The sequence below is a fragment of the Bombina bombina genome, chromosome 5, assembly GCF_027579735.1.
Source record: "Bombina bombina isolate aBomBom1 chromosome 5, aBomBom1.pri, whole genome shotgun sequence".
In the NCBI taxonomy this organism is placed as follows: Eukaryota; Metazoa; Chordata; class Amphibia; order Anura; family Bombinatoridae; genus Bombina; species Bombina bombina.
The window spans coordinates 438,958,260-438,972,955 of NC_069503.1; the positions used below are offsets into that span (position 1 = coordinate 438,958,260).

General features: G+C 40.0%; 1 protein-coding gene across 2 annotated transcripts in view; it reads left to right on the forward strand.

Moving 5' to 3' along the window:
* MRPL3 (mitochondrial ribosomal protein L3) overlaps positions 1-14,696 on the forward strand; it is a 344,205-nt gene that overhangs the window by 25,244 nt on the left and 304,265 nt on the right. The gene's annotated exons all lie outside the window — the stretch shown is intronic.

The following is a 14,696-nucleotide window of genomic DNA, read 5'->3' on the forward strand; positions in this document are numbered from 1 at the left end:
CTACTTGATCCTCTTTACATACCTTTTCTAAATTTTACAAGTTTGATGTTTTTGCCTCAGCTGAGGCTTCTTTTGGGAGAAAGGTTCTTCAAGCGGTGTTGCCATCATTTTAGGTCTGCATGCCTTTAGTTCCCCGTCCCTGTCCATTTTGTGTCCTCTCTGGCTTGGGTATTGGTTTCCCAACAGTAATGAATGGAATTGTGGACTTTCCATGCCATAGGAAAGAAAACAAAATTTATGCTTACCTAATAAATATATTTTCTTTCCTGGCATGGAGAGTCCACGACCCACCCTGATATTCTTTAGGCGGCATTTAATTTTTTAAACCTTCAGGCATCTATATACCTCTAGTGTTCTCCTACCTTTTCCTTATTTCCTCGGCTGAATGACTGGGGGAGTATGGGTAATGAGGTTAACATACATTTTGTTTCCTCCTAGTACAGTTTTTGTTGGTCTTGCATCTGTTTAAAGGGACACTCAAGTCAAAATTAAACTTTCGTGATTCAGATAGATCATGCAGTTTAAGACTTTCCAATTTACTTCCATTATGAAATTGTGCACAGTATTTTTATATGCACACTTTCTGAGGCACCAGCTGTTACTGAGCATGTGCAAGAGTTCATAAGGTATAGGTATAAGAATCTGTGATTGGCTGATGGATGTCACATGATACAAAGGGCAAGCAAATAGAAGTAAATTTGGAAATTTGTTAGCAAAAATCTACTTAGTAAGTATGCAATTCTTCTGTATTTAATGGTTCTTTAAGTGAGAAGGAACATTATTTGTGCTAACATTCTGCATACAATGTCAGAATATACAAGGAATTCCTGTAGATACATATTTTTTTTTTTAATTTGTGTTTTTAAACGAGTTGGGATCACCTCAATGCACACACCACCTTTTTTTTTTTTTTTTTTTTTGCTTCTGCTTTTTCCTGGGGCCACAAACTATGGCACACATTGTTAGTTCTGCCTTCTTTATGTAGTCTGCAAAAACTAATGCAAAGGCCCGCATAAAGCCCTCGGCCCGCCAGTTGGCCATCTTTGGTTGATACCACGCTATATTACCAGGGTTGACAAATCATATGAGTCATGGCTCCTGGAATTTGAATTCTGGTTTCTAATGTTTTATATTGTTTAACCCCTTTGCCCAGCCTACTGTGTTGGTGTAGTACCTACATACAACACAGTGGCTCATGCTGCAGTCAGCTTAGACAGCAGAGACTGCAGCTGGGGACAGAAGGCATCTCCCTTCATATGATAAGCGAGCACTGATTGTGATGTCTAACCAGATGAAGCCATTTTGCAGATTGTTACAGAGGGTGATGCTGTCTGTGTCACTCTCTATAACTGTTCTCCATTGGTGCCAAGTGGGAGGGAAGGAGGGAGGCAGGTAGACGGCCCAACGGAGGAGGGGGGAAGAAGGGCGGGATAGGACCCTACACTAAGGGGGGGAGAGAGGATCAACCCTACACTACAGAAAAATAAGAAATCATAATTTATAAAATAAAAAATTAAGTAGTAATTTGTTACTGGCAGACTGGCTGCCTGTCACAAAGATATCAGGGAGCAGTGGGAGGGTTAAAGAGCTGTTGGGGGTGGGGGGGGGGGTCTAAGGGATGTGGAAGGGTGAGGAGGGATCTACACTAAAGAATATTAAATAATAAATATTTTTCAAAAATAAATAAATAAAAGCCCTAAACTGCATACTGGCAGACAATCTGCCAATACCTTAAATATTGGTGACCAGTGGAGAGGGTGAGGGAAGAGGAGAGTTTGGGAGGGTTCAGGGGTTGGGAGTTGTCAGGTGGGAGGGTAATCCCTACACTAGAGCAAACTATCTTATTTGCCCCTTTACTGCCGTGAATTTCAGAAGTGTGGTGCGCAGCTGCAATTAGCTGCCTTCTAATTGCCAAACAATTTTGTTTCTGAACAAAAGGGACCTCAGAGAAGCTTTTACAACCATTTGTCTTATGACTACAGTAGTTAGAGAGAAAGAGAGAAAAATATATATATATATTACTACTACTACTACTGGAGAATTTATCATTTTTGCTATCACTCCATTTAAACAGAAATAGAACCTTTTGCTTTTTTTACTTAGTAAGCACTGAATAACCGTTTTCCTTTTTTGAACACAATTCCTACGTTTTAGGATTTTTTTTTTTATTATAAATCTGATCTCTGGTTAATTTTATGAACGCTAATTGCTACCAAGCTCATTGTAGCAATAACCAGCCACTTGTAATGGCTGGTTATTTATTGCGCACCCGTAACCTGACAAATTTGCACATTTATGGGCGCGCAATAAATTAGCGATCCACTTGTAATCTAGCCCATTATTGGTTTTGTAGTTCTCAAATAATGTGAAAACATGCCCCTTCTTCACAGCAAAAATGTTATAAAATAAACATACAGAGTTGACAAATACATCTTAAAGGGACAGAATCATGAAAGAAAACTTTTGGGTTTCAAATAGAGCTTACAATGATCAGATTTACTTCTGTTATCAAATTTGCTTCATTCTTTTGATATCCTTTGTTGAAGGAGAGCAATACTCTACTGGGGCCTAGCTGAATACATTGGGCGAGACAGTGACAAGCAACTAACGCACAGCAATTGCTTCTGAGCCTGCCTATGTATGCTTTTCAACAATGGATACCAAGAGAATTAAAAAAATTAGATAAGAGAAGTAAACTCGAAAATTGTTAAAAATTGCATATTCTTTCTGAATCATGAACGTTTGATTTTTTTGTGAATTCTTGCACATGCCCAGGAGAAGCTGGTTACTCAAAGTGTAAATATAAAAGACTGTGCACATTTTGTTGATGGAAGTAAATTGGAAAGTTGTTTAAAATTGTATGCTCTATCTGAATCATGAAAGTTTATTTTTGAATTGAGTTTCCCTTTAAGGTAATTATTTGTTTGTCTCCTTCCAATAAGGTACAGCTGAAAAGTTGATCAAATATGAATGATTAACCTATTAATCTGGAGGTAGTTCACCTCCCAATATTTTCATTTATTTCAATGATCTATATATGCATATCTAATGATATATAACCAAATAAGCAATGGTCTGATATAACAGGAAAAATAATCTGAAAAGTTATTATAAAAATGAAAGCCTTGATTTTAATTGGTCTTGCTGACTAGTGATTTAAATCAAATCCACCCTGATATTTTATACATAGGTGTGTGTGTGTATATGTATATATATATATATGTAAAGTAGAAAAAAGTTGCTAGCAGCGGTCTTTAAAAGCAAAAGTCTTTATTATAACAAGGGTAAAAACACTCCAGGAAGCGTCGCAACAATGAGTCCGCTAACATGTTTCGGCCAGGGGCCGTAATCATAGCTACTGGACTATGCACCTGAGCACCTTAAAAAGCACCAGGGTCGCCCTGATTGGGTAAAAACAAAAATACACATTGTGATACAATTTAACTCTATGAGTGCCTAAAAAATTAAATACTGAAATTTAATTTAAAATTTAAATACAAAGCGCCTATTACCAAAATCTACTCTGAAAGATCAGTAAATACTGAGTTGATAAATTGATAAGTATTAACTTAATTCACTTAGGTGCTATACAAAAAAGGGGCATGCTTGAAGGTAAGTTATATATAAACCTTAGCAGGTCTAAGGTCGAACATAGCATAATGTATTGATAGTAAAAATACAGCGGTATGATATAGTACATTGTAGTTATGAACCTACTAGAATTTTCAAATGTCAAAATCGACTACAGTAACAGTTATAATGCTGTAAAGGGGCATGCTTGAAGGTAAGTTATATATAAACCTTAGCAGGTCTAAGGTCAAACATAGCATAATGTATTGACAGTAAAAATACAGCGGTATGATATAGTACATTGTAGTTATGAACCTACTAGAATTTTCAAATGTCAAAATCGACTACAGTAACAGTTATAATGCTGTTTGCTGTACCTAGACCAATAACATAACAAGCATGCAAATAAATGCAAAAAAGTGCAGAGTATTTATAGAGAGGAAATCTAACTATATACACAGAAGCTAACCCAAAACACTAGGGTGTACTGTGGCAACATGGTCCCATATAACTACATGTGTTCGTATTGGTACAATGTTAATACAGTGCAAATATTCCAGACTAAACTGGACTGAAAACACATATAAACTAGTATATCTAGCTCTATGTAGAAATAAGGCATATAGCATCATATGGACACCACACCCACCATAGTAGAATACTAATGAATGAATGTATGGAAAAATGGATAATGTAGAAATTGCCGCCGCAGAAGAGGGAACAATGACCTACGGCACATTTGTTCATTGCCAAAAATTAATTGGGTCATATTCAGAGTTAAAACCAGTAGGTACACGAGTCTGAAGTCTGAAAATCCAAAACATTTCCCTCTTCTGCAGCAGCCTGTCTCTATCCCCTCCTCTTGGAGGGCAAGTGACCCGTTCAATGGCCTGCCATCTCAATGAATTAACACTGCTGTGGTGACGTTTGGCAAAGTGCTGCACCAAAGGTGTAGATGCCGTACCCGCTTGTATTGTGGACAGATGATTGCGAATTCGAACTTTCACCTCAGTTGTGGTGAGTCCCACATACTGTAAATGACAGAGGGTGCAACTCAAAACGTATACAACATATGTGGAGGTGCATTTCAGACAAGTCTGGATAGGAAACCTTTCACCTGTAACCTCAGATATAATACTGTCTGAAGGGAGGACAAATTCGCATACCCTGCATTTATTGAGGCATTTGAAGATGCCTCTATGTGTAAGCCAGGAGCTCTGTCGTGTGCTTATCTTAGGCAAAACAGAGGGTGACAATAAATTACCTAGAGTACTTGTTTTCCTATAGGAACACCGTAGCCCTTGGGAAATACAGTTTTCTAATTTGTCATCCGCAGCTAAAAGGAGAAATGCTTCTTCACTATTTTACAAATTTCGGTGTATTCCTGACTATACTCTGTGACAAGGGTCACTCCTTTGTGTTCACTCTCAGATTTGTTATTAGTGCTCCTAGTTGTATCCAAAGTTTGTACCCTGTCCAGCACATTTACCTGATTTCTGGCCTTTTTGATCACATTGGAGCTGTAGCCCCTGCTCTTTAGTTTGTCAGTTAAGTCTTGTGATTGTTCAACATACTTATCAGGTAGTGTACAGTTGCGTTTGACCCTAATAAACTGGCCCTTAGCCACAGCATAGGGTACATGCTTAGGGTGACAACTGCTCGCATGGAGCAGAGTGTTCCCGGCTATGGGCTTCCTGTAAATCTCTGTGAGGACCTTTCCATCATCTGTACCCTTGATTGTAATGTCCAATAAGTTAATCTCACATTCTCTTAATTCGTAAGTAAATTTGATTCCAATATTATTAGAATTCAAATACGCTACGAAGGATGTAAACTGTGATACATTCCATTTCCATACAAGCAGCAAATCGTCTATAAAACAAACGTAAAAATAAATCAAATTCTTGTAGGGGTTTCCATCTCCATAGATGTGGGACAGCTCCCACCAACCCATGAAAAGGTTGGCATAGGAGGGGGCAAACTTGGCCCCCATAGCTGTCCCACGTCTCTGGAGATAGAATCTATCGTCAAAGGAAAAATAATTGTGAGTAAGCAAAAACTTCAATACATTCTATTCTAACTAATTCAATTTTAACCTTCTCCCAGCTGATGATTGGCAAAAACCACGAAACAGTCTGTCCTGGGATGGTTATGAATCGCTGCACTAACCCTAGCTAAGTTTATAAGCTGTGTGAACAGCGATACTTTGGCGTAAAGGGAACCTGCTGAAAAGCAGACTGAAGTAAAAAGGTGTGTCATTTTGTACTTAATTTGCATATCTTACCCAGAATCCTTTGCTGCATTGGAAACAATGTAATTCAGAGGTTTTCTGTGGGAAAACGAGCCTCTGGGCCTGTCTAGATTTGTTAATGAACTACACAGTTATTTTTTCTATATTTTGTGCGTAGGGGAGGATTTTAAACTCGCCTTTTATCTCCCCCTAATTTAAAATGTTGTGTGTATATATGTATATGTATGTATGTGTGTGTGTATATATATGTGTATATATATATATATATATATATATATATATATATATATATATATATATATATATATATATATATATATATATATATATATATATATATATATATATATATAAAAAAGCAAAGAAAAGCACTCACTGGATTTTCATCAAAAAGTGACCAGAACTTTAATGTAGTTTGTGACGTTTCGGGACAGCAACAGTCCCTTCCTCTGACAAATAAACACTGAACAAAAGCAGCCTTAAATAGGCTCCCAAATACACTCCCCTCAGGATCAGCCAATCCAGGCTGAATGATTAAACACACCCATATAGTGACCAATGAGAAAACATGATACAAATTGTGCATGTGACTGTTATAACATAATCGACAAAAATGCTTTAAAAACAAATCCCCTTTGGACCCCAATGCTGGTAGTCATGCCCCCTAACTGAAATAAACATCCTATATGGTTGTCAATCGTCTAAATAAATAAAATAAATCGTAAAATCGTCTATTGTTATATAACCAATCGAACATTGGATTGCAAACTTGGATTGCAATAGGCTCCCATACGTCATTCCTACTGTTGCTGATCCGCCCCTTGTTGCCAGGGACGCGATCAACGGCACATCTATAGCCATCAAAAAAGACACTTTGTTACTGATCCGCCCCTTATTACTAGGGACGCGATCAACGGCACAACTATAACCCACAACAATGACACACATCACACAGTAGCGCATATCCTGCTGAATTAATTGTTACATGCGCCTTTCTAGATATTATGTAGCAGATCGCCCTGTAAGAAAGCTATAAAAATGTCAACAAAGAATTATCCAATGGCAAAGTGCCATGTCAAAAAATGGACGTACATATAGAGGCGTACATGCCTCAGTGTTAAATATGCTGATATCTTATTCACCGTAACCAAAACAAAAATACAAATAAAAATAACAATAACCATGTTACAGAATACATTAATATAAAAGCCTATTGCTCCAATCGTTCTATATATTAGCAATCGTATTATATATAGTGAGATCGCCATGTGTGAATTATCGGAGTGTACATAAAGCAAAAAGCAAAAATATCGAAAATATCGTGCCCTCGAGTGTATGTAACTAAACATATAACGTGGTTTTACTTATAGAGCAACTCTTTGGTAGCATCAGCCATCGTGTTAAATATATTTTATGTATTTACTTTAAAATTACCATCTATAAATCAGTGAGACAGAATTGGCCAATAGCTATGTGTCTAGCCCCAATGGGCGTGTTATTAACATATAATGCATACATAAATGAGCCTATTGCTCGGATCCTTACGTGAATTTACACCTATATATTATGTCCATCATACAATCCCCGTGTGTGAAGAATAAAAGAGGACTGTAAATAATTTAAATATTGCACATGCGCAATATTTAAATTATTTACAGTCCTCTTAAATTATTTATAGTCCTCTTTTATTCTTCACACACGGGGATTGTATGATGGACATAATATATAGGTGTAAATTCACGTAAGGATCCGAGCAATAGGCTCATTTATGTATGCATTATATGTTAATAACACGCCCATTGGGGCTAGACACATAGCTATTGGCCAATTCTGTCTCACTGATTTATAGATGGTAATTTTAAAGTAAATACATAAAATATATTTAACACGATGGCTGATGCTACCAAAAAGTTGCTCTATAAGTAAAACCACGTTATATGTTTAGTTACATACACTCGAGGGCACGATATTTTCGATATTTTTGCTTTTTGCTTTATGTACACTCCGATAATTCACACATGGCGATCTCACTATATATAATACGATTGCTAATATATAGAACGATTGGAGCAATAGGCTTTTATATTAATGTATTCTGTAACATGGTTATTGTTATTTTTATTTTTGTTTTGGTTACGGTGAATAAGATATCAGCATATTTAACACTGAGGCATGTACGCCTCTATATGTACGCCCATTTTTTGACATGGCACTTTGCCATTGGATAATTCTTTGTTGACATTTTTATAGCTTTCTTACAGGGCGATCTGCTACATAATATCTAGAAAGGCGCATGTAACAATTAATTCAGCAGGATATGCGCTACTGTGTGTTGTGATGTGTGTCATTGTTGTGGGTTATAGTTGTGCCGTTGATCGCGTCCCTAGTAATAAGGGGCGGATCAGTAACAAAGTGTCTTTTTTGATGGCTATAGATGTGCCGTTGATCGCGTCCCTGGCAACAAGGGGCGGATCAGCAACAGTAGGAATGACGTATGGGAGCCTATTGCAATCCAAGTTTGCAATCCAATGTTCGATTGGTTATATAACAATAGACGATTTTACAATTTATTTATTTAGACGATTGACAACCATATAGGATGTTTATTTCAGTTAGGGGGCATGACTACCAGCATTGGGGTCCAAAGGGGATTTGTTTTTAAAGCATTTTTGTCGATTATGTTATAACAGTCACATGCACAATTTGTATCATGTTTTCTCATTGGTCACTATATGGGTGTGTTTAATCATTCAGCCTGGATTGGCTGATCCTGAGGGGAGTGTATTTGGGAGCCTATTTAAGGCTGCTTTTGTTCAGTGTTTATTTGTCAGAGGAAGGGACTGTTGCTGTCCCGAAACGTCACAAACTACATTAAAGTTCTGGTCACTTTTTGATGAAAATCCAGTGAGTGCTTTTCTTTGCTTTTTTATCATTTACCGTACAGCACCCTGGTAGTTGTTGAACGTTGGTGAGAGTGCACATACACCAATTTCTTCTGTTATGTGTGATCAGTCCACGGGTCATCATTACTTCTGGGATATAACTCCTCCCCAACAGGAAATGCAAGAGGATTCACCCAGCAGAGCTGCATATAGCTCCTCCCCTCTACGTCAGTCCCAGTCATTCTCTTGCACCCAACGACTAGATAGGATGTGTGAGAGGACTATGGTGATTATACTTAGTTTTTATGACTTCAATCAAAAGTTTGTTATTTTAAAATAGCACCGGAGCGTGTTATTACTTCTCTGGCAGAGTTTGAGGAAGAATCTGACAGAGATTTTTTTACTATGATTTTAACCGGAGTCGTTAAGATCATATTGCTGTTCTCGACCATCTGAGGGAGGTAAAGGCTTCAGATCAGGGGACAGCGGGCAGATGAATCTGCATTGAGGTATGTGGCAGTTTTTATTTTCTGAATGGAATTGATGAGAAAAGCCTGCCATACCGTTAAAATGACATGTATGTATACACTTCAGTATTCTGGGGATGGTATTTCACCGGAACTACTGTGTTAAAGGTCACTAATCCTTTTAATAACTATTCTCATGTTAAACGTTTTTGCTGGAATGTAGAATCGTTTACATTGCTGAGGTACTGTGTGAATAAATGTTTGGGCATTATTTTCCACTTGGCAGTTTTTTGCTTTAATTGTGACAGTTTCGTTTCTCTTCACTGCTGTGTGGGAGAGGGAGGGGCCGTTTTTGGCGCTCTTTGCTACGCATCAAAAAATTCCAGTCAGCTACTTTTATATTTCCTGCATGATCCGGTTCATCTCTGACAGATCTCAGGGGTCTTCAAACTTCTTTGAAGGGAGGTAAATTCTCTCAGCAGAGCTGTGAGAATTCTTATAGTGACTGTGTATAAAAAACGTTGTTTTGTTTTCTTATGTACAAATTTAATTAGTGTTGTTTTTTTTTTTACTAATGGGAACAAACCTTTGCTAAAAGTTGTGTTGTTTTTAAATTTGATGCAATAACTGTTTTTCAGTTCATTATTTCAACTGTCATTTATTCGTTAGTACCTCTTTGAGGCACAGTGCCTTTTTTTGCTAAAAAAGATTATAACCAAGTTGTAAGTTTTTTTGCTAGTGTGTTAAACATGTCTGACTCAGAGGAAGATATCTGTGTCATTTGTTCCAATGCCAAGGTGGAGCCCAATAGAAATTTATGTACTAACTGTATTGATGCTACTTTAAATAAAAGTCAATCTGTACAATGTGAACAAATTTCACCAAACAGCGAGGGGAGAGTTATGCCGACTAACTCGCCTCACGCGACAGTACCTGCATCTCCCGCCCGGGAGGTGCGTGATATTTTGGCGCCTAGTACATCTGGGCGGCCATTACAGATAACATTACAAGATATGGCTACTGTTATGACTGAAGTTTTGTCTAAATTACCTGAACTAAGAGGCAAGCGTGATCACTCTGGGGTGAGAACAGAGTGCGCTGACAATGCTAGGGTCATGTCTGATACTGCGTCACAGCTCGCAGAGCATGAGGACGGAGAGCTTCATTCTGTGGGTGACGGTTCTGATCCAAACAGATTGGACTCAGATATTTCAAATTTTAAATTTAAATTGGAGAACCTCCGTGTACTACTAGGGGAGGTCTTAGCAGCTCTCAACGATTGTAACACTGTTGCAATACCAGAGAAACTGTGTAGGTTGGATAAATACTTTGCGGTACCGGCGAGTACTGACGTTTTTCCTATACCTAAGAGACTAACTGAAATTGTTACTAAGGAGTGGGATAGACCCGGTGTGCCGTTCTCACCCCCTCCAATATTTAGAAAGATGTTTCCAATAGACGCCACCACTCGGGACTTATGGCAAACGGTCCCCAAGGTGGAGGGAGCAGTTTCTACTTTAGCTAAGCGTACCACTATCCCGGTGGAGGATAGCTGTGCTTTCTCAGATCCAATGGATAAAAAATTAGAGGGTTACCTTAAGAAAATGTTTGTTCAACAAGGTTTTATATTACAACCCCTTGCATGTATCGCGCCGATTACGGCTGCGGCAGCATTTTGGATTGAGTCGCTTGAAGAGAACCTTAGTTCCTCTACGCTAGACGACATTACGGACAGGCTTAGAGTCCTTAAACTAGCTAATTCTTTCATTTCGGAGGCCGTAGTACATTTAACCAAACTTACGGCTAAGAACTCAGGATTCGCCATACAGGCACGCAGGGCACTGTGGCTAAAATCCTGGTCAGCTGATGTTACTTCTAAGTCCAAATTACTTAATATACTTTTCAAGGGGCAGTCCTTATTCGGGCCCGGTTTGAAAGAAATTATCGCTGACATTACGGGAGGTAAGGGCCACGCCCTACCTCAAGACAAGGCCAAAGCTAAGGCTAGACAGTCTAATTTTCGTCCCTTTCGGAATTTCAAAACAGGAGCAGCATCAACCTCCACTGCACCAAAACAGGAAGGAGCTGTTGCTCGTTACAGGCAAGGCTGGAAGCCTAACCAGTCCTGGAACAAAAGCAAGCAGGCCAGGAAACCTGCTGCTGCCCCAAAGACAGCATGAACCGAGAGCCCCCGATCCGGGACCGGATCTAGTAGGGGGCAGACTCTCTCTCTTCGCCCAGGCCTGGGCAAGAGATGTTCAGGATCCCTGGGCACTAGAGATCATATCTCAGGGATACCTTCTAGACTTCAAATTATCTCCCCCAAGAGGGAGATTTCATCTGTCAAGGTTGTCAACAAACCAAATAAAGAAAGAAGCGTTTCTACGCTGCGTACAAGATCTGTTAACAATGGGAGTGATCCATCCGGTTCCGTGGTCGGAACAAGGACAAGGGTTCTACTCAAACCTGTTTGTGGTTCCCAAAAAAGAGGGAACTTTCAGGCCAATCTTAGATTTAAAGACTCTAAACAAATTCCTAAGAGTTCCATCGTTCAAAATGGAAACTATTCGGACAATCTTACCCATGATCCAAGAGGGTCAGTACATGACCACAGTGGATTTAAAGGATGCTTACCTTCACATACCGATCCACAAAGATCATCACCGGTATCTAAGGTTTGCCTTCTTAGACAGGCACTACCAGTTTGTAGCTCTTCCATTCGGATTGGCTACGGCTCCAAGAATCTTCACAAAGGTTCTGGGTGCCCTTCTAGCGGTACTAAGACCGCGAGGGATTTCGGTAGCTCCGTACCTAGACGACATTCTAATACAAGCTTCAAGCTTTCAAACTGCCAAGTCTCATACAGAGTTAGTTCTGGCATTTCTAAGGTCGCATGGATGGAAAGTGAACGAAAAGAAGAGTTCTCTCTTTCCTCTCACAAGAGTTCCATTCTTGGGGACTCTTATAGATTCTGTAGAAATGAAGATTTACCTGACAGAAGACAGGTTAACAAAACTTCAAAATGCATGCCGCGTCCTTCATTCCATTCAACACCCGTCAGTAGCTCAATGCATGGAGGTGATCGGCTTAATGGTAGCGGCAATGGACATAGTACCTTTTGCACGCCTACACCTCAGACCGCTGCAATTATGCATGCTAAGTCAGTGGAATGGGGATTACTCAGATTTGTCCCCTACTCTGAATCTGAATCAAGAGACCAGAAATTCTCTTCTATGGTGGCTTTATCGGCCACACCTGTCCAGGGGGATGCCATTCAGCAGGCCAGACTGGACAATTGTAACAACAGACGCCAGCCTACTAGGTTGGGGCGCTGTCTGGAATTCTCTGAAGGCTCAGGGACTATGGAATCAGGAGGAGAGTCTCCTTCCAATAAACATTCTGGAATTGAGAGCAGTTCTCAATGCCCTTCTGGCTTGGCCCCAGTTAATAACTCGGGGGTTCATCAGGTTTCAGTCGGACAACATCACGACTGTAGCTTACATCAACCATCAGGGAGGGACAAGAACCTCCCTAGCAATGATGGAAGTATCAAAGATAATTCGCTGGGCAGAGTCTCACTCTTGCCACCTGTCAGCAATCCACATCCCGGGAGTGGAGAACTGGGAGGCGGATTTCTTGAGTCGCCAGACTCTTCATCCGGGGGAGTGGGAACTTCATCCGGAGGTCTTTGCCCAAATACTTCGACGTTGGGGCAAACCAGAGATAGATCTCATGGCGTCTCGCCAGAACGCCAAACTTCCTCGCTACGGGTCCCGATCCAGGGATCCGGGAGCAGTTCTGATAGATGCTTTGACAGCACCTTGGAACTTCAGGATGGCTTATGTGTTTCCACCCTTCCCGCTGCTTCCTCGATTGATTGCCAAAATCAAACAGGAGAGAGCATCAGTAATTCTAATAGCACCTGCTTGGCCACGCAGGACTTGGTATGCAGATCTAGTGGACATGTCATCCTGTCCGCCTTGGTCTCTACCTCTAAGACAGGACCTTCTGATACAGGGTCCATTCAAACATCAAAATCTAACTTCTCTGAAGCTGACTGCTTGGAAATTGAACGCTTGATTTTATCAAAACGTGGTTTTTCTGAGTCGGTTATTGATACCCTGATTCAGGCTAGGAAGCCTGTTACCAGAAGGATTTACCATAAAATATGGCGGAAATACCTATACTGGTGCGAATCCAAAGGTTACTCCTGGAGTAAGGTTAGGATCGCTAGGATATTGTCTTTTCTACAAGAAGGTTTAGAAAAGGGTTTATCAGCTAGTTCATTAAAGGGACAGATTTCAGCTCTGTCCATCTTGTTACACAGACGTCTGTCAGAAAATCCAGACGTCCAGTCCTTTTGTCAGGCTTTAGCTAGGATCAAGCCTGTGTTTAAAGCTGTTGCTCCACCATGGAGTTTAAACTTAGTTCTTAACGTTTTACAGGGTGTTCCGTTTGAACCCCTTCATTCCATTGATATAAAAATGTTATCTTGGAAAGTTCTGTTTTTAATGGCTATTTCCTCGGCTCGAAGAGTCTCTGAGTTATCAGCCTTACATTGTGATTCCCCTTATCTGATTTTTCACTCAGACAAGGTAGTTCTGCGTACTAAACCTGGGTTCTTACCTAAGGTAGTCACTAACAGGAACATCAATCAAGAGATTGTTGTCCCATCCTTGTGTCCAAATCCTTCTTCAAAGAAGGAACGTCTTTTACACAATCTGGATGTAGTTCGTGCCCTCAAGTTCTACTTGCAGGCAACTAAAGATTTTCGCCAAACTTCTTCCTTGTTTGTCGTTTACTCTGGACAGAGGAGAGGTCAAAAAGCTTCTGCTACCTCTCTCTCTTTTTGGCTTCGTAGCATAATACGTTTAGCCTATGAGACTGCTGGACAGCAGCCTCCTGAAAGAATTACAGCTCACTCCACTAGAGCTGTGGCTTCCACTTGGGCCTTTAAGAATGAGGCCTCTGTTGAACAGATTTGCAAGGCTGCAACTTGGTCTTCGCTTCATACTTTTTCCAAATTTTACAAATTTGACACTTTTGCTTCTTCGGAGGCTATTTTTGGGAGAAAGGTTCTTCAGGCAGTGGTTCCTTCTGTATAATGAGCCTGCCTATCCCTCCCGTCATCCGTGTACTTTTGCTTTGGTATTGGTATCCCAGAAGTAATGATGACCCGTGGACTGATCACACATAACAGAAGAAAACATAATTTATGCTTACCTGATAAATTCCTTTCTTCTGTTGTGTGATCAGTCCACGGCCCGCCCTGTTTTAAGGCAGGTAAATATCTTTTAAATTATACTCCAGTCACCACTTCACCCTTGGTTACTCCTTTCTCGTTATTTCTTGGTCGAATGACTGGGACTGACGTAGAGGGGAGGAGCTATATGCAGCTCTGCTGGGTGAATCCTCTTGCATTTCCTGTTGGGGAGGAGTTATATCCCAGAAGTAATGATGACCCGTGGACTGATCACACAACAGAAGAAAGGAATTTATCAGGTAAGCATAAATTATGTTTTTTTG